Below are 1139 nucleotides of genomic sequence, written 5' to 3' on the forward strand. Positions count from 1 at the left end.
ATTATTTCTGTGTAACAGTAAATTTTCATCTGGGAACCTACTTTATTGTCAGCTTATAGTGCAGTTTTAAACTTATTGCATGGATTTTATCACTCTAGCAGGTTATGGTTCATTCATTATTAACACATTAACCATTTTTCATCTTGTATTGAAGATTTAAACCTTGTTTCTAGTTCTTGTTGTAGCTTGTGCAATTCTTTGACGCACATTCCTCTCCTTGCAGTCCACAGGGGAAAAGGAAAATGAGAGGTTTAGTGAGCAACAGGAAAACCGCTAAGAGAACACATTCCAGGCGCGCAGACTGCGGACGGAACAATAAGGGGTGGGACAAAAAAAACCCTCTATGCCTACAACTATTTAAAAATCTCTAATCTCGAGTTTTAATCGGGAACAGCAGCTGAAGGGTTCGTACTTAAAGGGAACCGAGTCTGATCTGCCAGTGTGAAGCCAGTCAGAGCGGAAGGAGTCTGGCCCCAAACCCCGCGACCATGTTCCTTTTTTATCAGCGCAGATTTGGACCCAGATGAGATAGACAACCAGCTCCGTGGCTCATTTCTTTCTCTTTCCTAATCGTTTTTTCTTTTTTTTTCTTTTTTACCACTAATTTTTTTTTTTTTTCCTTCCTAATCGGGCTTTAGTTAGAAGCGCTGAGGGGAAACTTTTCTTTTTCTTAGAAACTGCGGCTGGTTCGTCATCGAGAGCGCAGATAGGATGTGAGATGAAACATCTGCAGCTGGGCCCTCCAACTCCTTCATGAGGCCACATTCACCTCCTGTGCTGCTTTAAAATGTCTTATTCCAGATTCCTGTGATATGGGCGACGTGTGGCGTTTATATCTGTCCATTTAAAGAGGAGCAGAAAACAGGTAAGGAAGGCATACTGAAATGTTTCTATAAAACCGTAAAAATTGTTCCCATGCTAGACTATTTGGGGTTGATTATGTTGGAAGCAGTGCCCTTAATCTAAATCGGTTTTTAAAGCGGTGCAAGTTTCCAGATGTGAACAGGTGTAAACCCCTTTAGACCGTTTATTATTTTTCCACTTATCAGCACCCAGATTTAGGTTCAGACATTATGTCCAGTGATTTATCATACAAACTGTGAACTTTTCAGGATTTGTAATCTGATTTAACAACAGTT

At 40.5% G+C, this 1139-nt stretch overlaps 1 protein-coding gene across 1 annotated transcript in view; it reads left to right on the forward strand.

The window, feature by feature from the left end:
- Positions 1 to 290: 290 nt before the first annotated feature.
- LOC107086786 (activin receptor type-1-like) overlaps positions 291 to 1139 on the forward strand; it is a 20990-nt gene continuing 20141 nt past the window's right edge. The window contains exon 1 of the mRNA XM_015377960.1: positions 291 to 865. The gene's annotated coding sequence lies outside the window, so the exon portion shown is untranslated. The remainder of the gene's footprint in view (positions 866 to 1139) is intronic.

The sequence above is a fragment of the Cyprinodon variegatus genome, unplaced genomic scaffold, assembly GCF_000732505.1.
Source record: "Cyprinodon variegatus isolate N-32 unplaced genomic scaffold, C_variegatus-1.0 Scaffold161, whole genome shotgun sequence".
In the NCBI taxonomy this organism is placed as follows: Eukaryota; Metazoa; Chordata; class Actinopteri; order Cyprinodontiformes; family Cyprinodontidae; genus Cyprinodon; species Cyprinodon variegatus.